General features: G+C 43.3%; 1 protein-coding gene across 1 annotated transcript in view; it reads left to right on the forward strand.

The window, feature by feature from the left end:
- Positions 1–21,151, forward strand: part of Nt5c2 (5'-nucleotidase, cytosolic II) — a 145,872-nt gene that overhangs the window by 1,225 nt on the left and 123,496 nt on the right. The gene's annotated exons all lie outside the window — the stretch shown is intronic.

Below are 21,151 nucleotides of genomic sequence, written 5' to 3' on the forward strand. Positions count from 1 at the left end.
CAGTGGGTGGGAGTGAGGTGCCCTTTGTTTAAGTGACCTGTTTCCCACAGTCCCCACCACTGTCCAGAGTCACATTTCTTAACCCATTATTTCATCTCTCTGGCCCCGTATGCATTTGAGATTCTAAATTCTGAATTAGACAGGAGAGTCATTTTCTGTGGGGATCAATCTTTGAACCAAAGATTCAATTCCAAGAATGAGGCAGAAGAGCACTGCTGGCCGAAACGGGCCCCCTCACCACACAGTAAGGACAAAGAGTCTGAAAGACAAGGATAGATTGTCTGAGTTTACCGTGTAGCCACTCAGGGAAACGTGAAGCTTTTTGCTTTGCAGTTCAGAATTCCAAACTTTCGTTTGTTTTGAGACATCTTTCTCATCCTGCTCTTCCAGTAGCTCAAGTTGGTCTGGTGCTCACTCTCCAGTCTAAGCTGGCCTTAAACTTCCAGCAATCCTCCTGCCTCTGCGCAGCCCACCACAACTGGCTCTTTCTGCCTTTTTTGATCTTTGCATTCTAGACAAGTTTTGTTTCACTTCGTGGGAGGGATGCACGTTACTTGTTACTTTAGGACTCTAAAGGTAAGAGAAAAAGAATTTTATGAGACTTCAGGACACATCCCCTGGCTTTATGCCACAGCTGACCTGTTTCCTTATCGTTCACCTAAAGACCTCACCAAAAAACAATCCGGGGGTCTTTCTGGCTCCAAAAGACTCTGGGAAGTGGATGCTGGAAGAGTGCTAGCCCTGGGGAGGATTACTGTCTGTCAGTCATTGTACCGGCACTGTGTGTAGTGCTCCTTCCTCTGGCCATTTTTTCAAGATGCCTGTCATTTCTGTCTTTTGGATAAGACACTGAGGCTCAGGAGCAGCACGTTTGCCCAGTGTCACCTGTGAGCAAAGGCATACATTCTTTCCTCAATACGTAATTCCTCTTATTGCGACCAAACTCTTGTCACTTTTACAGGCAGGATAGGACTCAGTGGGCTTCAGAGAATTTTGGCCAGTAATAAATGATCAGGTTTATAATTCGAAGAACGCTGGACTCACGAGGTAATGGGTTTGAATTGTGACTCTCTTTCACTTACTGTGTGAGAGTAACAGCACCTACCTCTCCCGAGTCGTGGAAGGTTGACTCAGTGCACATGGTTGTGCTTTTTAATCTGCTTCTGGATAAGCAGTTCCTTGTCATCAGCATTTTTTAAAAAATATATATGCGTATGCATGTGCACCACTTATCTTCCTGGTACCCTCAGAGGCCAGAAGAGGGCGTCAGATCCCCTGGAACTGGAGTTCTAGACAGTTGTGAGCCACCAGGTGGGTGCTGGCATTGAACCCGGGTCCTCTGGAAGAGCAGCCAGTGCCTTTAACCACTGAGCCATCTCTCCAGCATCATCACCATTTTTTTTTTTCCTGGTGGGATACTGCTTCACATCCACAGCAGATGGCATGAGCAGGATTTGAAGATTGTAGGAAACCATCACATTTTGCACAGGCTTCTAGAATGCTCTTTGGGAGAGGATACGGACAGCCCTAATTATGGTGCCAGCCTGGCTTGCCCGAGTGCAGAGAGTGGAAACACGTTAGAGCTTCCTCTGCACCCGAGTTCCAATCCCACTCATTCACGCTTCTTGAGACTACCAGACTTGTCTCATGTTCTGGGTGGAGTTCCACTCTTCTTCTCCTTTCCATCCTTCAGTAAAGCAGGACCCCAACACAGATGTACATGGAACAAGAGAAAAGTGAAGCAGAAGACTTCAAACCCGGCAAACGGGCAGTGTGCTTGAGAAGTTAAGGGTGGGCTCCGTTTTGTACTTTATCAACAGCTTGCTTAAACTTGCCTCCCTTTCTGGGCATCCCACTGTAGCCCAGAGGTTTGGCTTTATGATGCTAACACAGGGCTATCCTCCGGGGAGTTATCTTGGCTGCATCTCATGCATACCTCCTTCCAGCTGGCCAGATTTCCTGAGGGAGTACCCTGGCTGTGCCAGGACTGTGTCTTCCTCTTCCTGTCAGCACTCAGGCCCATGGAGTTGTGGGTCAGCCATCCCCACTTATCCCTCACGCCACATCCTCCACAGTCTCTGCCACTTTTGGCAGGCTGACTGTTCTCCTTGGCTTCGATTCTCAGACTCCTGTTTTTCCCCATGAGCTCTGTTTCTCACATAGTAGGTTTTCCAGAGTCGAGTAGACCTTTGGCAAAGATGTTTTGCTGAGAGATCTACATTTGTGTCATGCTTCTTCCTAGCCATGTGACCTTGAACATATTACTGTTTTTTTTTTTTTTTTTGCTAAACTTGAGCTTATTCATCTGTAAAACTGTCCATGTGAGTCATCTCCAAACTTGACCAATCTTCAGAATTACCTAAAAACTTAATATCAGATCCTTGGGCTTCACCCAAGAACCATTTTCAGTGGATCTTCACTTCCCTCTCAAGAGGTTGCTGTGTGGTTTAGTTGAGATTATATGTACCAAGTGGCTATCTCAAGGCCTGCTGTGTGACTATTCAGCAAGCACTGAGATCAGAAGTATCAACTCCATTCATTCAGCAGATAGTCACTGAGTGTTTACTATGTGTCAGGCACTGGAGCAGGCATGTAGGGGTGGGGTGGGGTTGGGGAGGATGTAACCATGGCCTCACCTGTGATGATGAGTTGTAATTCTACATTTCTGTTTTCCAATGGCCTTTTGGTATCTAGTGCCTCATGAGTGTTGCTGGTCACTGTTTACCTAGAGTGAGCTTTCATAGGGTGCTGTAGAACATCCCTGGATTCTCAGCTGTTCTGGAGGCTGAGGCAGAGGAGTCACTGGGGTTTAGAGTCATAGCTAGCCTGAGTGACACAGGGAGATGTTGCTAAAGTTTTCCTGCCTGGCCCACAGTCAGGATAAATCTCTCTCACCTGCCAGTCCCACAGCCGCTCAAACCCAACCAAGTAAACACAGAGACTTATATTGGTTACAAACTGTATGGCCGTGGCAGGCTTCTTGCTAACTGTTCTTACAGCTCAAATTAATCCATCTCTATAAATCTATACCTTGCCACATGGCTCGTGGCTTACCGGCATCTTCACATGCTGTTTCTCATCGTGGTGGCTGGCAGTGTCTCTCTGACTCAGCCTTCCACTTCCCAGCTTTATTCTCCTCCTTGTCCCACCTACACTTCCTGCCTAGCCAATGGCCAATCAGTGTTTTATTTATTGACTAATCAGCAACACATTTGCCATACCGAACATCCCACAGCAGGGAGAACCTTTTAAAAAAATGTAAATAAGCAAAGCATGGTGGTGTATGCCTGTGATCCCAACACATAGGAGGCTAAGGCTGGAGGATTCTTAGTTCAGTGAGCCTGAGTTATGTGGCAGGTTCAAGGTCAGCTTGGACTATGTATCAAAACCTTGTCTCAAACAACCATAAACAAACAAACAAGCAGTAAATAAATAATTTCACTCCAGGGTCACCCTCCCCACTTTTTGATCTTGATTTAGGCTAACTCGGTCCCTCGGTTTATTTTATTTTTTTATTTTTATTTATTTTTATTTTTTATTTTTTATTTATTTTTCGAGACAGGGTTTCTCTGTGTAGCTTTGCGCCTCTCCTGGAACTCACTTGGTAGCCCAGGCTGGCCTCGAACTCACAGAGATCCACCTGGCTCTGCCTCCCGAGTGCTGGGATTAAAGGCGTGCGCCACCACCGCCCGGCGGTCCCTCGGTTTATATGATTCTCTTTTCCTGGAATTTCTTCCCATGCTCCTACTATCAATGATTGTAATACTTTTTTTTTTTTTTTTTTTTTTGCTGTTGTTATTTATTTTGAGATAGCAACTCTCTATGTAGTCCTGGCTGTCTTGGAACTCACTCTGTAGACCAGGCTGGTTTTGAACTCAGATCTGCCTGCCTGTTGAGAGGATAAAGGGCGCTGATGGGTCGGTGGACACGGCAGAAAAGTTACACGAGCCACAGCTACGACTACCAGAGTCGTAGCAGAGAAAGAGCTTTATTAGAAAGAAACCAGGCCTGGAGCGACAGAAAGATGGCGGGAACAGAGCAGAGAGGAAACAGAAAGAGAAGGGGAGCGCAGGGAGAGGGCGTGGGGGTCCGTGTGTGGCTTTTTAAGGCGGTACACAGTCACCCGCGCCCCACTGATGATGTAAGACCCGGAAGAGTGAGAGCAGGATCCTAACACCTGTGCCTTCCAAGTGCTAGGATAAAGGCATGTGCCACGGTGCCCAGCTGAAATACATTTTTTTTAATGTAAGATTTTATTTACAAAGCATTTTATTCTTCTTGTGCAGAAAGTTAAAAAAAGTTATAATCTTAGTGTAAGTGGTAGCCATGGATGGTTGACTCACCAATCAAGTTATCCATAGTACAGAAAGAGTAGATGAAATTATTTTTTAAAATTAGTTTTATTATATTATTATTATTATTATTATTATTATTGTTATTGAAGAAATATCACACCACTGCAACCCTCGTTTTTTAAAACAAGTTTAATTGTGGTGGCTTTAGTCCATTATCATCTTGGCGGGATGGTGATGGAAACATGGAGGCGTGCAGGCCGACATGGTGCTGGAGAGGTAGCTGAGAGTTCTTACACCTTGGCTCACAGGCAACAGTAAGTGATCAGTCTCCCTGGGCATGGCTTGAGCATATATGAGGCCTCAAAGCCTGCCTCCACAATGACACACTTCCTCCAACAAGACACATCTACTTTAACAAGGCCACACCTCCTAATAGTGCCATACCCTTTGGGGGTCATTTTCTTTCAAACCACCACATTTCACTCCCTGGCCCCCAAAAACTTGTAGCCATATCATAATGCAAAAATGCATTCAGTCCAACTTTAAGAGTCTCCATAGTCTATCACAGTTTCAACAATGTTTAAAAGTCCAAAGTTCAAAGTCTCTCTTGAGATTCATGCAGTCTCTTAACTACAATCTACTATACAATAAAAATTAAAAAAAAAAACAGGTTTGGAGAGATGGCTCAGAGGTTAAGAGCACTGGCTGCTCTTCCAGAGGTCCTGAGTTCAATTCCCAGCAACCACATGGTGGCTCACAACCATCTGTAATGAGATCTGGTGCCCTCTTCTGGCCTGCAGGCGTACATGCAGGCAGAACACTGCATACCTAATAAATAAATAAATCTTTAAAAAAAAAAAAAAAAAAAAAAAACAGATCACATATTTCCAACATATAATAGCACAGGATATATATCACCATTCCAAAACGTAGAGAAGGGATCATAATGAAATACTGGACAGACCAAACAAGACCAAAAACCAGCTGGGCAAACTCCAAACTCTGCATCTCCATGTCCAGTGTGAAAACACTCTTCAGATCTCCAGCTCCTTTCAGCTTTGTTGACTGCAACCCACTTCTTTCTCTTGGTCTGGTCCCACTCTGTTAGCAGCCTTCATTGGCAGGTATCCCATGATTCTGGCAGCTTTAAGATCTTGGGGTCTCCAAGGCAGTCCAGGCTTCAACGTCACGGTTTTACACAGTGAACTTTCTAGGCTTCCATTCAGGGACACCCCTGACACACACCTGGCCTCAGTGACTTTCCTTAGTTGTGGAGGGAGATTCCACAGCCCCTTTCTTCTATCTTTGACTCTAAAACCTGAACCACGTGGCTGAAGCTGCCAGTTCTCTGTTTGCTGGGGCTGTATATGGCCCCCTCACTCAATTACATCTTCATCATCTTTCTGTTTTCCATGGTTTCCTTTACTGCCTAAGCTTCACTGTCCTGGAACTCGATCTGTAGACCAGGCTGGCCTCAAACTCAGAGATCCACCAGCCTCTGCCTCTGGAGTGCTGGGATAAAAGATGTGTGCCACCACACTCAGCTCTAACCTTTTCTCTAATTCCTTTACACAAGTTGGAAACGTAGCTGGGTATGATCTTGCTCTGAGGTCACCATTCTCTTTATTCCATTTCTTAATCTATTTATTTCCTTGAACACAGAACTTAGCTCCGTTCCACTTCCTGGTGCTCCTTTTTTCCCTTAAATTTTATGTTTTGTAATTTACTCTGCTCAGCTTGCTCCTTTTCATTATAAATCTTCATTAGAGTTAGCACTAATAACCACATGACAGAGTCTATGCTATGCTGTTTTGAGATTTTCTCTGCCAACACAATTAATCCAAAACTCTTCACTTTAGCCTCAGGCAGACTCTTTGGACAAGGGCAAAAAGCAGCCACATTCTTCTCCCAAAATATCACAAGAACATTCTTTAGGTAACATGCTAAAATTCTTCTCTGAAACCTCTTGAGCCAGTCCCCTGCAGTTCAGCTCATTCTCAGCACCACTGTCTTCCATGCTTCTACTAGTATGGCCCATTAAGCAGTTTTAAAGCATTCCACTGCTTTCCTGACTCAGAGTATCCAAGTCCGTATTACTCCAGACAAAAACACGGTCTGCCCTATCACAGCGATTCTCTAGTCTCTGGTACCACCTTCTGCCTTAGGTGGGGTTTCAATTGCTACGAAGAGTCACCATGACCACGGCAACTCTTATAAAGGAAAATATTTTTTTTTTAAATTTATTTATTTATTATGTATACAGCATGTATGACTTCAGGCCAGAAGAGGGCACCAGATCTCATTACAGATGGTTGTGAGCCACCATGTGGTTGCTGGGAATTGAACTCAGGACCTCTGGAAGAGCAGTCAGTGCTCTTAACCTCTGAGCCATCTCTCCAGCTCCCAAAGGAAAATATTTAATTGTGGTGGCTTGCTTAAAGTTTAGAGGTTTAGTCCATTGTCATCATGGCAGGAAGCAAGGCAGCATGAAGGTAGATATGGTGCTTGAGAAGGAGCTGGGAGTTCTTACACCTTGGCTCACAGGCAACAGTAAGTGATCAGTCTCCCTGGGCATGGCTTGAGCATATATGAGACTTCAAAGCCTGCCTCCACAATGGCACACTTTCTCCAATAAGACCACACCTACTCCAACAAGGCCACCCCTCCTAATAGTGCCATTCCCTTTGGGAGCCATTTTCTTTCAAACCATCACATTATTATTATTATTATTATTATTATTATTATTATTATTATTATTATTATTATTTAGTTTTTCAAGACAGTGTTTCTCTGTGTAGCCTTGGCTCTCCTGGATCTTGCTCTGTAGACTAGGCTGGCCTTGAACTCAGAGATCCACCTGCCTCTGTCTTCTGAGTGCTGGGATTAAAGTCATGTGCCACCACCTCCCAGCTAAAAATAAATTTTTTGAGACAGGGTCTTTTATAGTCCAGGCTGGCTTCAAACATATTGTATAGTGTTCAGAAGGACCCTGAGCTTCTGATCCTCCTGATTCTTTGCAAGTGCTGGAGTTATGGTGTGCACCACCATCGCCAGTTCATGCGGTGCTGGGGAAATCAGGGCCTCACACATTCTAAGCAAGCATTCTAACTCACTACACTCCCAGCCCCTTTAAATTAGCCTTAAGCTTAACAAGTAATGGGTTTCATTATGGCATTTCCCCCACCCAATACTTATTCTTTGAGATAGTGTGTGGCTGTGTAGCCCAGGCTGGCCTTGAGCTCTCAGTCAGTATTCCTCCTACCTCAGCCTCCCAAGTGCTGCCTGGCTCATTATGGTATTTAAAAAAATTATTCATTTAGGGTGTGCATGTGTATATGTGTGTGAGTGTGTGGGTGTGCATATATAAATGTACGTGGGTGTGTGGGTGTGCATGTGTATATGTACGTGGGTGTGTGGGTTTGCGTGTGCCATGGAACATCTATGAAGGCAGGAGGACAACTTTCAGAAGCTGGCGTCACCGTCCCTTATTAAGGCAGGATCTTTCTCCTGTTTTTGCCATTGTCGTGCTAACGTTGGCCTGCTTGTCCATAGGCTGCTGAGCAATCCTCTGTCTCCATCTCCTGTCTCCCTGTACAGGAGTGTGTGTGTGTGTGTGTGTGTGTGTGTGTGTGTGTGTGTGTGTGTGTGTGAATGTGTGTTTGAGATGGAGTCTCACCATGTTATTCTGGCTATCCTGGAACTCGGTATAGACAAGGCTGGCCTCAAATTCACAGAGATCTTCCCTTTTCTGACTCTGAGTGCTGGGACTAAAGGTGTATGCCACCATGCCCAGCCACACCCAGCTTTCAACATGGGTTTCAGGGATTGAAATTGGGTTTTCAGACTTGTGAGTCTAGCCCCTTTGCCTACTAGGCCATGTCCCTGGCCTTTCCTTATGGCACTTTAATACACATGTCATACTTTGTTCTTATTCATCCAGCTCTTGGCATCCTAAGATTCAAATGTTACTTCTCCCATGAAGCCTTCCTTGGTATCTACAATGTAAAATGCTCTGTCCCACCTACGAACTCTCCTCTTCCCCTTCCTCCTCCATCTGTACAGCCTTTGCAGCACTCACATGACTCATGTTCACTTATCATCTTCTGTTGTGATTATTCTAATATGAACCAAGGGTTCTGTGGTGGTTTGAAAGAAAATGGCTCCCATAGGCCCATAGGGAGTGGCAGTGTTAGGAGGTGTGGCCTTGTTGGAGGTAGTGTGTCACTGTGGGGGCAGGCTTTTAGGTCTCATATGCTCAAGCTATGCCCAGTGTGACACACAGTCTCCTTCTGCTGTCTGCAGATCAAGATGTAGAACTCTCAGCTCCTTCTCCAGCACCATGTCTGCCTGCACACTGCCATGTCCCACCATGATGTTAGTGGGCTAAACCTCTGAAACTGGAAACCAGCTCCAATTAAATGTTTTCCTTTATAAGATTTGCTGTGGTCATGGTGTTTCTTCACATCAATAGAAACTCTAACTAAGGCTGGGCGGTGGCACACGCCTTTAATCCCAGCACTGAGGAGGCAGAGCCAGGCAGATCTCTGTGAGTTCGAGGCCAGCCTGGTCTACAGAATGAGTTCTAGGACAGGCTCCAAAGCTACAGAGAAACGCTGTCTCAAAAAACCGAAAAGAAAAAGAAAAAAAACTAACTAAAACAGGCTCCTTATACCCATTGTTTGTCTATATCTCCCTCTCTTTATTAAAGGCTGTGTAATGAAGAAAAAAAAAAAAGTACAAGTGCTTGTGAAAGTCTTTGGCCTGACACCAAGAATGAGATCCAGAAAGAAAAAAAAATCAATAATTTGACTTCATCAAAATTAAAAGCCTTTTGCTTTCTATAAAAGGTTCTGTTAGAAAAATGAAAAAACAAGCCATAGAGTGGGAGAAAATATTTACAAGTCACAGGAAGGGATTTGTATCTAGGATATATAAAGAACTCTCTAAATATAGCAGTAAGAAAACATGTTCCAAATACAAAGTAGGAAAAGGTCCTGAACAGATATTTCTACCAAAGGGAACGTTCAAGTGGTAAATGGGTACATGGAAACAGGTTCACCATCACTAGCTCTTAGGGAAGTGCAAAGTAAAATAAAAATGATGTAATGTTCATTCCATACCTACCACAGTGCCTAAAATACAGAATCTTCAGAAGAGGTGGAAATCCAAAATGGTCCAGTTACTCCAGAGACACCTTGGTGATTAGCTTAGAAAATGAACCTGTGTTCACATAAAAATGTATCCATAAATGTGTGAAGGGGTTCTCTTTCTTTCTTTCTTTCTTTCTTTCTTTCTCTCTCTCTCTCTCTCTCTCTCTCTCTCTCTCTCTCTCTCTCTCTCTCTCTTCCTTCTTTCCTTCCTTCCTTCCTTCTTTTTTGTTTTTTGTTTGTTTGTTTTTTGAGACAGGGTTTCTCTGTGTAGCTTTGGTGCCTGTCCTGGATCTCACTCTGTAGACCAGGCTGGCCTCGAACTCACAGAGATCCACCTGGCTCTGCCTCCCAAGTGCTGGGATTAAAGGTGTGCGCCACCACCGCCTTTTGTTGGGATTTCAATCAGCTTTGTTCTGCCAGCCACTTCCCAAATAACTACTCAGAGACATATTATTAATTATAAATTCTTGGCAGATATATCAGGTTTAATACTACCTAGCTCTTACAACTTAAATTAACCCATTTCTATTCATCTATGTGCTGCCCCAAGGCTCGTGACTTTTACCTCTCCTGCATGTCCTGCTCCTTTCTGTCTGTCTGGCGACTCCTCTGACTCTGCCCGTCTTCTTCCCAGCATTATCTCTGCTTAAAAGTCCTGCCTAGCTCTTGGCCAATCAGCTTCTTATTAACAATGAGAGCAACACATTTTCACAGTGTACAGAAGGATTATTCCACACATAAATGTTCACGACAGCTTTGTGTATAGTAGATTGACACAGTAAACAGCCTGTGATACAAGTGTCCACATGTGACTGGATGGACAAGTTTCAGTATGTACAAGTTACAGCCATACAGTAGAATATATTCGGGATTGAAAACAGTGAATGACGGCTACACACAACCCCGGGGGAATCAATCACATGCCTGTGACTCCATCACTCAGGACATGGAAAGAGCTTGAGTTCAAGGCCAGCCTGGGCTACAAGGCAAGTTTCAGGTTTGTGTGGGCTGCATATTAAAAGACCCTGTTTCAGAAACAATCAAACAGAAACTTGAGTGAACTACAGGGCATTTTGTTGAGTGAAAAAAAAACTCAAAATATTATATATTTTGATATTCCTTTCCCATTATAGTCTGGAAGTGTTAATAATGATTGGCAGGGGCTAGGACTCAGCAAGGATATACTATTAGATAATGTGAAGGAGTGCTTTTGTGTGTGATGGGATAGTTCTGTTGCTTAAATGAATACACATGGAGAGAGAGAGAGAGAGAGAGAGAGAGAGAGAGAGAGAGAGAGAGAGAGAGAGAGAGAGAACTCTCCAAATGAGGTCTGTAGCTAAATTAGTATACTGTCATTTTCCTGCTTTTGATGGTGTGCTGTGGTTGTGTAAGTTTCCATGGGGACCCTGGTAAGCAGTTCATGGGAACTTCCTGTACTATTTTTGTAACTTCTTGTGAGCCTTAAACTATTTCAAAGTAAGACATATAAAAATATGTTGTGGGATATTTGCACTGAAGATGTATTTGCTATGGTTGGTGTAATAAAAAGCTGAATGGCCAATAGCTAGGCAGGGGATATAGGCGAGATTTCTGGAGAGAGAGAGGAAGTAGGAGATGAATCTAGGTGTGCAAGAGACACCAAGAGACATTGAAGAAGCAGGACGGGTGGTATGTGACAGAGGTAAATTCATAGAAATGGGTTAATTTAAGTTTAAGAACTAGTTAGGAACAAACCTAAGCTAAGGCCAAGCTTTCCTAGTTAATAATAAGTTTCCGCATCATTTTTTGGGAACTGGCTATCAAGGCAGAGACTCATTACATAAATATAGGGAAATGTTCTTATGAGGTACATGATAGAGCATTTAGGGTTTTAGTTATGAAGTTCATGTCACTTTCAAATGTTGGGCAAAAATAGTACACACACACACACACACACACACACACACACACACGCACATCAAAGAGGTAAAGCAGAAGCAACATAAAGTTAATGGTCGGTGAATTTAGTGCAGGGATGCACATAGGTTTATTGTGTTAAAGCTAACTTGCAACTTTTCTCAGGGCTTAATTTTTTTCAAAATAAGTTCAGAAAATTATTAATAGATATGCAGGCGAATAAAGTAGACAAAAGAAAAATATCCTCTAAATCTGGGATTGATCCAGCAGCCTTCGGCGTCTGGGCTAATGTAAAGTGCTCCCTGCACTCCTGCATACCTACCCATAGAAAAACCCGCTCATTCTGGAGAAAGGTCAAGCTCATATTCTTGTGATCCGGGCTTAAAGAGATGCTTTCAGTTCTGGATGCTGTGCGGTCATCTAGCATGGTTACTGAACCTTGGCATTGTTTTCCTTAGAGTAGTTTAATTTAAAAAATAAATATAGTCATGTGATATGTATTATTTACTGTTCTGTACACACACACATACACACACACACACACACACTTTGATTTGTTGGTTCTCTTGCTGGTCTTCTGTTGTGTCTAGGTTTTTGGTCTTATTTTGTTTTCCTTAACAAGACAACCCTCTAGCTGTGTGAGTCTTTGGGATAACTCATTTGATGGACTAGTTTATCAGTATTGTTGCAGTTTGACTCACAAACTGTGTTTATACAGTTGTGTTGTTTGATGTGTAGCCTTTCCACATAAATAATTGTTACATGCTTTTTCATAGGATGTTTGAGATTTCTTGTTAACCATTGTTTTTTTTTAAAAAAATGGGGTTGATATATTATGTGTCCCTTTTTTTTTTTTAAAGATTTATTTATTTATTATGTATACAGCATGTATGACAGCAGTCCAGAAGAGGGCACCAGATCTCATTACAGATGGCTGTGAGCCACCATGTGGTTGCTGGGAATTGAACTCAGGACCTCTGGAAGAGCAGTCAGTGCTTTTAACCTCTGAGCCATCTCTCCAGCCCAACCATTGTTTTTTGAGATTACAGAAAAATACTTCTGTGTATGGATATCTTGCCTGCATTCTTACCTAGTGCCCATGGAGGCCAGAAGAGATCCCCTGGAACTGGAGTTATGGATGGTTGTGAGCTTCCATGTGGGTGCTGGAAATTGAACTTGGGTCCTCTGGAAGAGCAGCCAGTGCTCTTAACCAGTGAGCCATCTCTCCAGCCCCAGCCATTATTATCTAAAAGTAAAATTGAAGCAAAAGCTTCCGTGTTTCTACTTCAGCAGTGCCCTAATTATGGTTTCTATTGTGATAAAACACCATGACCAAAAGTGACTTGGGAGGAAAGGGTTTCTGTTGCTGGAGAATTTCTCTCCAGCTCCCGCCACCAAGTCCCGCCAGTCCCAGAGCCCACTTATAAAATAAACACACAAACTCTTACATTATTTAAACTGCTTGGCCATTAGCTCAGGCCTGTCATTGTCTAGCTCTTACTCTTATATTTAGCCCATTTCTATTAATCTTTACTTTGCCACATGGCTCATGGCTTACTGGTACCTTACATCTTCCTTGTCCTGATGGCGGCTGGCAGTGTCTCTCTCACCCAGCTTCCTGTTCTCTCAATTCTCCTCTCTGTTAGTCCCACCTATACTTCCTGCCTGGCCACTGACCAATCAGTGATTTATTTATTGACCAATCAACAACACATTTGACATACAGACCATCCCACAGCACTTCCCCTTTTCTTTTCTTAAAAAGGAAGGTTTTAACTTTAACATAGTAAAATTACATATAACAAAACAATTATCAAGCAAGAATTACAGTTACAATATTAAAGAAGAGATCCTATCTATCTTATATTTGTAAGTTTAAGGTTTTATATCTAACTTATCTTTTATTATAACTAAGGAAAATTGTAAGTATCTAGTCTTTAACCACATCAAAGACCTCAGAAGGATATACTACTACCTGAGAAATGGAGAAGGATATAAGCAACTCTTAGGAGTCTTGCAGGGTAGACAGAGACAGCTGAGCCTGGACAGTCATGCAAAGTTTTCTTGTAAAGTTGGGACATCTGTCTTCAGCCCACAGGCCTAGAGTCTCTTATTCACTTTTTTCTGTGTCTTGTAGAATGTCTGGCAGTTTTCTCTGCAAAGCAGGAACCTGAAGGACCATTTTGTCAAGCAAAGTTCAGTGGTCACCTTTCTATGGGTCCTGCATGTCCAGTTGATCAAGCAGTCCAGGCAAGAACAGTTTCTTGCCCAAATGGCTATTTTTGTCAAGGTGAAGATAAACTCCATATGGAGTGTCTTCGATGCCCATCCTCCTCTCTGAAGTAAATCGGTGCTGTCAGGAGCAGACATGTCTCATTGTCCAAAAAGTCTAAACTTTTAAAACATTTTAAATGCCATATTCTGTAGGTCTTTGAAGTGTTTGAAGACTACCTATCTATCTGAAATATATCTATGTATACCTAGAAGACTTAACTAACATGGCTACAAATATTATCATAGATGACTAACTATTAATCTATTTTTTAATTATCCATTACAATTTTAAATGAGTTACATAAACATAATACCTCAAACAAGAATAGAAATATATATACAGTATAACAAAATTAAGTTCAAATTTGTATCAATAAACTAAAATCTATAGCAATGTAAAACATTTTAAACAAGTTGTTACTCTTTAAAAGTAGGTTCATTAATCTACCCTTTCATCCTATCATATCTAAACTATCCCCCTTTTTGTTTTAGAAAGAGATTGTATTTATAATCAACCTGATTTAAATAAAAATATTGTTTTTTTTTTGTCCCATATCAGAGGGCTCTTCTGATTTGGGACATAAGAATCTCTTAACCATTTTTTTTTTTTGAGCAATATGTCTGGGTTTAGAGGGGGAGTGAGCCAATTCCATCTCTAAAGCCAGCTTGGTATATTTGGGAATTTGGGCGTAGCTTCTCTTACTACTTCCTGCTGGAGGGGGGCGCTGTATCTTATGGGGATACAAAGAACATTTTTAGGATTATGGAATAGTCCATGAGAGTGTATCGTCTGAGCCAGTTGCCTTCAAACCATTCTGGATGTTGGATCATCTCAGCCATGGGGTCATCGGAGACCTTTCAGGGGGTCTTGGCTGGTCAAACTGGATGTATCTTAATCTGGAACAAATCCATAGCCTCTGGCTTTCTGTGGAAACAAAAGAGACTCTTTTCCAAAGCAACATATCCTTACATTCAAACTTTGAAGTCAAGGTACCTTTAAAATATACATTTTGGCATAACTCAACAGCTTTTGTAATCAAATGTTTTTCTTCAATTACGAATATCAAAGAGAACATAATCCAGATTCTCTGTGTGGTAGCCATCTTTATGTGGTTTTTTTTTATATTAGCTTGAGCCTATTGCTTTAAACTGCAGCCTTCTAAGCCTGAAACAGTGCTGGCGCTGTGGCTGCTGGCTCCGCCCACTTCAGCTTCCCAAAATGGAGGCAGTACGTTTTCCGCCAGCTCTGGGAGCCATCAACTCTCAGAAATAGTGGGTCTATGCTTCTATCAAAGCAGCGTGTAGCCCAGAAACCTCTTTTTTTGTTTTGTACTAGCAAAGGCTAAATCCACCACACAGTTTAATGTGCTACTTGCAGAGGCCTCATTCCCACCATACTGCAGGTCGAGAGCGCACGCTAGGAACCCACCAGTAGCTCAAACCGGCAGCTGCCGCTTATTTGAGAGAGACAATTAGGAAGCTGTTTTTAGGTCCGTTTTAGAATCTTTTTTCTAAGTTTTTAGGTGGAAACTCTTGCCCCACGTTGGGCGCCATTTGTTGCTGGAGAATTTCTCTCCAGCTCCCGCCACCAAGTCCCGCCAGTCCCAGAGCCCACTTATAAAATAAACACACAAACTCTTACATTATTTAAACTGCTTGGCCATTAGCTCAGGCCTGTCATTGTCTAGCTCTTACTCTTATATTTAGCCCATTTCTATTAATCTTTACTTTGCCACATGGCTCATGGCTTACTGGTACCTTACATCTTCCTTGTCCTGATGGCGGCTGGCAGTGTCTCTCTCACCCAGCTTCCTGTTCTCTCAATTCTCCTCTCTGTTAGTCCCGCCTATACTTCCTGCCTGGCCACTGACCAATCAGTGATTTATTTATTGACCAATCAACAACACATTTGACATACAGACCATCCCACAACAGGTTTCCTCTGTTTACCCCTCCAGGTAACGTCTATCATGGAGGGAAGTCAAGGCCAGTTCCTAGAGGCAGGAGCTGATGTAGAGGCCACGGAGGTGCTGCTTACTGGCTTGGTCCCCATGGCTTGCTCAGCCTGCTTTCTTAGCAGGACCCCCTCCCCAGGGGTGGCACCATCTACAGTGAGCTGGGCCCTCCCACATCAATCATCAATCAAGAAAATGCCCTACAGACGAGTTTGGTGGGTTATTTTTTCAACTGAGGGTCCCTCTTCCAAGATAACTGTAGCTGTGTCAAGGTGACTTAAAACTGGCCAGCACAGGCGGGTTTTTGGTGCTTAAACCTATCTGTATCCACATGCCTGCACTCTCTCTTCTCTAATCCCCTCTCCCTTTTCTCCCTTATAGAATTGTCTCTTCAGTTAACCTGTTTCTAAACCCGAGGCTGTGCCTGAGTTTTTGAGCCCTGGGATTAGGGAGGTAAAGGACACGGGCATGGGTCAGTTTCTCTTCAGTACCTCGGACAGCTCCAAGCCTCCCGCTGTAGGTGGCTGCTTCCTCTCTCCCCGCTTCTCTTCCTCCCCCTCCTTCCTCTCCTGATGGAGTCACACATTTGACTGTCATCCCTGTGGTGGGTGCCTGGCTTTTAGACGTCACAGAGTTGCAATCAGACTGAATTGGGAAGATTCTTTGCTGATTCTTAGAGAGGGAGTTCCCATCGTGATGGTTCAGGGTTGTGAACTGATTAACTGGGGAAGAAACCAAAGATCCGAGGACTTACCTGTCCTCAGACTTCCCTGTACTCACAAGCTTGTTGCTGGAAAAGAAAATCTTTCAGAATGAATGCACATGCATTCTGGGGGCTAAATAAATAAATAAGTAAATAAATTGTGAGGAGGCTGATGAGGTGGCCCAGCCAGTAGAGGCCTGTCACCAGGCTTGATGATGGAAGCCACGTGGTAGAAGATGTTCTCTGACCTCCACATGTACTCTCTGGTGTATCTGTGCATCCCACCCTTCACAGAATAAACAAATATAAAACAGAATTCTAGTTTGAATAGAAAACAGTCCTTTACTAGTAGCTCCCATGAAACAGAGGACGGAACAGCACTGTATGAGGGTGGGCACAGAAAACTTGAGAGGAAATGGCAGCATGGATGTGGGAGTATGGGGCCATTGGAGGCAGAGGAAGAGTTTTACACGTTTCATACAGTATGTCCTGAAGCCAAAGTTAAAGGATACACCTAACACTTTAAAATTATTATTTGGGTGTACATGTGTACATCAGGCTGGCCTCAAATTCACAGCCTCCTACGAAGTGGTGGAGTTACAGTGTGCGTCACCATGCCTGGCAGTCGTCGTTTTTTTTTTTTTTTTTTTTTTTTTTTTTTTTTTGTTTTGTTTTGTTTTGTTTTTTGTTTTGTTTTGTTTTGTTTTGTTTTGTTTTGTTTTTTGGATTTTTTTTCTTTTTTTGAGGCTAGGTCTCACTGTGTAGCCCAAGCTGGACTGGTACTCACTGTATTGCCCACTCAGGCCTTGATCTCATGGCAGCTCTCCTGCTTTGGCCTTCCAAATGCTGTAACTACAGATGTGTGCAAATATGCTTGACAGTATCTTATGCTTTCCTGACATGAGTGATCTCCTGTCTCCTTATCCTCGGAGGCAAAGCAGAGGCATGAAGCTTGTGACAGTCGGTGTCCATTGTCAACTCGCCAGAATCTAGAGGCACTTGGGGGATGAACCTCTCTGCACATGCATGCAGGGGGATTTTCTTGATTTCCTGATTTGAGGTGGGCAGACAGCCCCCGTGGGTGACACAACTGACTGGACCACGTAAGTGGAGGAGGAGCTGAGCAACAGGATGCGTGCACTCTTCGTGCTCCGCTTTCTGACTGCAGGTGATGTGAGCAGATGAGCTTTAAGTTGCCTCTGTCGGGGTGTGCGTGAGTGTGTGTGTGTGTGTGTGTGTGTGTGTGCGCGCGTGTGTGTGTGTGCGCGTGTGTGTGCGTGTGCGTGCGTGCATGCGTGTGTGTGCGTGCGTGTGTGTGCGTGCGCGTGCGTGTGTGCGCGTGTGTGTGCGTGTTCGTGCGTGCATGCGTGTGTGTGCGCGCGCGTGTGTGTGTGTGAATGCATATTGCCACAGCGAGTGTGTAGAATCAGAGGACAGCTTGAGGAGACTGATTTTCTCCTTCTACGATGGAGGTGTGGTGTCTGAACTCAGGTTGTCAGGCTTGATGGCAAGCACCTTAACCTGCTTAGCCGTCCGCTGGGCCTTTTCTACCTGCTTTCCTTTTTAAGTTATTTGTTAGCATACAAAGTAATGGGTTTTTTTAAGACATTTTCCTACATAGATGTCATTGTGCTTGGTTTTAGTTTGCCTATTTCTGTTCCCTGTTGTTCTGTTCCCTCCGCCTGTGTCCCACACCTCCCTCCTTCAGGCTCCCTCCCTCCTTCAGACAGCCCCTCTGTTGTCTTGGCACGTACATTCCATTGTCTCGTTTTCTCCTCTTAAGCTCTCTCCCTCCTCTCTCATGATTCCCTTTCTAGTTTTATGACACACTGTGTTAGTTAGAGTTTCTATTGCGGTGAAGAAACACCATGACCATGGCAACTCTTATAAAAAGGAAAGTATTTAATTGAGGTGGTGGCTTACAGTTTCAGAGGTTCAGTCCATTATCATCATGGTGGGATATGGCAGCATGCAGGCAGATGTGGTGCTGAAACTGAGAGTCCTACATCTTGTGGGCAACCAGAAGTCAACTGAGGCACTGGGCAACATCCTGAGCATAGGAAACCTCAAAGCTCACCCCTACAGTGACATACTTCCTCCAACAGGGCTATACCCACTCCAACAAAGCCACACCTCCTAATAATGCCATTCTCTATGAGAGTATGGGGGCCAGTTACATTCAAACTACCACACACAATATGTTAATTTTAAAATTAGGTTCTGCATATGAGAAAAAGGTGGTATTTTCTTTATTATCATTATTATATATGTATACATGTGCGTATGTCTGTAGTTGTGCATGTGCCTGAGATTAGACACCTCCCTTGGAGTTGGGGTTACAAGCAGTTGTGAGCTGCCTGATGTGGGTGCTGGGAATTGAACTCAGGTCCTCTGCAAGAACAATACATGTTTTGAACCACTGAGCAATCTCTCCAGCCCCAAAAGGTGGTATTTTCTTTCTGAATCTGGCTTATTTTGCTAAACATAATAATCTCTGGTTGCATCCATTCTCCCATTTGTCATAATTTCATTTTTCTTTATGGATGAGTAATGTTCTCTTGTGGATGCATAGCACATTTTCTTATTTGTTCATTGTTAGTGAGCATCTGGGTTGGTTCCATTTCCCGGCTTTGATGAATTGTAGCAATGTACATAGATTTGCAGCTGTCCATGCTAAGCTGACTTTAGCTCACCGTCAGAGCTTGGTAATATGGTGGTTCTGTGGTAGAACAGGGACTGAGATGAAGTATCCAGGTTAATATATGAAGAGACTGGAGGGATGGCTCAGCAGCTAAGAGCACTTCCTGTTCTTCTAGAAGACCAGAATTTGATTCCCAGCACCCATGTTAGGCGACTCACCTGAATATAACTGTATAGTTGCATGTAACTCCCGGTCCAGGGAATCCAGTAACCTCTTCTGGACTTCTGCCACCTGCATTCATGTGCACATACCCACCCACTGACATAAACATAATTAAAAACTAATTTAAAAAAATGTGTCTTGAGCTGGGCAGTGGTGGTGCATGCCTTTAATCCCAGCACTTGGGAGGCAGAACCAGGTAGATCTCTGTGAGTTTGAGGCCAGCCTGGTCTACAGAGCGACAGGCACTAAAGCTACACAGAGAAACCCTGTCTTGAAAAACCAACACACACACACACACACACACACACACACACACACACACACACACACATTGAGACAGAGTCTCACTGTGTAACCCTGGCTGGCCTACTACTTGCTATTTAGACCAGGCTGGCCCTGAACTTACAGAGGTCCATCCATCTATGCCTCAAACATAAAAAATAATCTTGAAAAGATTAATATATGAAAGAAGGCCAATTTGCAGAGGAAGACTGGATGCTGCTCTTTACCTGGGTTTCAGCTAACAAACAAAGCATGTGTGCACACAAAGAAAAGTCCATGAGATACAAAGGAGAAAAGGAGACTATAAAGGTCCTGTAAAAGGCTGTGTACCACAGAGCTGGATCCTTTTTTGGGTTATTTTCTTAGTCTACTAGCTCACTTCCATTCATGGGAATGCTTTGCTTTTCTTAATAAGCTGTCTGTCCCTATTTCTGTTTCTAATCATCAAGAAAAGCCCAGAGGAAAAGAAGATTAGATAAAAGAAAAATAAAAGGGCCTGCAGGATGGCTTGGAGGGTAAAAGCAATTGCTTTACAAATATCATGGCCTGAATTTGAGCCTTGGAATACACAGTAGAAAAGAACCAGCTCCCAAAAGTTGCACTCTGACTTGTGTGTGTGTACTGTAATACACATGTACATGTGTTTGAACACACACACACACACACACACACACACACACACACACGATACACTAATAATAATAAAATTTAATTTTTTTGTAAGAGATTTGTTTTATTGATGTGTATATGTATATGTTTATGTGCATGTATGCCACATGTATTTGAATGGCTTGAGGGTCCAGAAGAGAGCATCAGATCCCCTGGAGCTTGACTATAGGTGGTTGTGAGACACCTAACATGGATGCTAGGAACCAAACTCTGGTCCTCTGGACAGCAGCAAGTGCTCTTAACCTCTGAGCCATTTTTTTTCTTTTTGAGACAACGTTTTCCTGGCTGTCCTGGAACTCACTCTGTAGACCAGGCTGGCTTTGAACTCACAGAGATCCATCTGCCTCTGCCTCCTGGGATTAAAGGCGTGCACCACTACCACCCAGCATAACTTTTATTTTTTTTAAGATAGGAAAAAAACGACTGGAGAGATGGCTCAGCGGTTAAGAGCACTGGCTGCTCTTCCAGAGGACCTGGGTTCAATTCCCAGCAACCACATGGTGGCTCACAACCATCTGTCATGAGATCTGGCGCCCTCTTCTGACATCCAGGCATACATGGAGGCAGAACACTGTATACCTAATAAACAAATCTTTAAAAAAATGAAAAAAAGAAAGGAAAAACAAGAAGACGGCTGAAGAAGGATATTATGGAGAAGAGAAAAGAACAAGAGGTAGAAAAATGAAAAGAAGAAAAGCAAAAACTAAAGTTATCAATAATGAAAAAGTTCAAAACCAAAATTCAATAAATATAAGAGTAAAATATAGAGATAGGACATTTTAAAGTGCAAACTTGAGAGGTAGAGGTAGGTGTGTGCTGGAACTGAGGTTCCAGGCTAGCCAGGGCTGCACAGTGAGACTCTCTCTCAAACAAAACCAAACAACCAGGTGGTGGTACATACCTGTGATCTTAGCCCTTGGAAAGTAGAGGCAGGAAGATGAGGGGTAAATGTCATCTTTAGTTTTATTGTGAGTTTAAAGTCAGCCGAGCTGTAAGGGACACTGCTCCAGGAAGGAAGAACAAAGGCTGTTAAGATAGCTTAATAGGGGGCTGGAGAGATGGCC

This window comes from Peromyscus eremicus, chromosome 1 (assembly GCF_949786415.1).
Source record: "Peromyscus eremicus chromosome 1, PerEre_H2_v1, whole genome shotgun sequence".
NCBI classification, from domain to species: Eukaryota; Metazoa; Chordata; class Mammalia; order Rodentia; family Cricetidae; genus Peromyscus; species Peromyscus eremicus.